At 49.8% G+C, this 818-nt stretch overlaps 1 pseudogene; it reads left to right on the top strand.

Annotated features, from left to right (window-relative positions):
* The first annotated feature begins 260 nt into the window (after window positions 1-260).
* On the top strand, window positions 261-377 carry LOC136647273 (5S ribosomal RNA; annotated as a pseudogene).
* The last annotated feature ends 441 nt before the right edge of the window (window positions 378-818 follow it).

The following is an 818-nucleotide window of genomic DNA, read 5'->3' as shown; positions in this document are numbered from 1 at the left end:
GCAAGGCCTTTTCTAATGAAGGAGGAAGAGAGCCAACACTTTCCTATCCAGCAAGTTAAGGCTGGCCTCACCAATGCAATAATACTGGCTCTGGGTGGCTGCTCTTTCTTGCTCACTGATGAGAAAAGCAGGCAAGTGGTGGTCACTAACCAACATTCATCTTTTGTGCCATGTGTCAAGTCCAGTGTATGAGACAGTGCCACATCATGCATACGTAGGCATCCAACCCCCCACTCCACCCTCTGCCCATTCCTTACAATGCTAGCAACTGTTACCCTGCAGATGCCCGATCTTGTCTGATCTCGGAAGCTAAGCAGGGTCAGGCCTGGTTAGTACTTGGATGGGAGACCGCCTGGGAATACTGGGTGCTGTAGGCTTATACCATAGTCTTTCAAGACTGAAGGTTGCAAACCAATGTATTTGTCTGGTGAACTGGGAAGAAGGCAGACGTGTACATCAGACCCGTTAGCTGACACTTCAGGAGTGCCACAGACTTATGTGGCACTGTGCCATTTGTGGGATGTCTGTGGCAGAGCGGTTATTTGTGAAAGAAGCTGTTTCCAGCCAAATATCATCCCACTGTAAACTGTCTACCAGGCTGACAAAGACTTTGCAATAAGGAAGGGACCAATGTGGATCCTCTTTATTTTGACATGAGAGGGGTGTTGCGATGATGGCCACAGTGGCACTTACTACTCAAAGACTACAGCATGGGCAAGAGCGTGGCTGAGAGATCTAAGGGAGGCGGCTGTGTTCTGCTGCTGCTCCTCTTCCTCCAGCCTCAGCAACCTGCAGAGCAGAAGGAAAGGAGGAAAGCA

The sequence above is a fragment of the Tiliqua scincoides genome, chromosome 3, assembly GCF_035046505.1.
Source record: "Tiliqua scincoides isolate rTilSci1 chromosome 3, rTilSci1.hap2, whole genome shotgun sequence".
NCBI classification, from domain to species: Eukaryota; Metazoa; Chordata; class Lepidosauria; order Squamata; family Scincidae; genus Tiliqua; species Tiliqua scincoides.
This window is presented reverse-complemented; position numbering and strand designations above follow the sequence as displayed.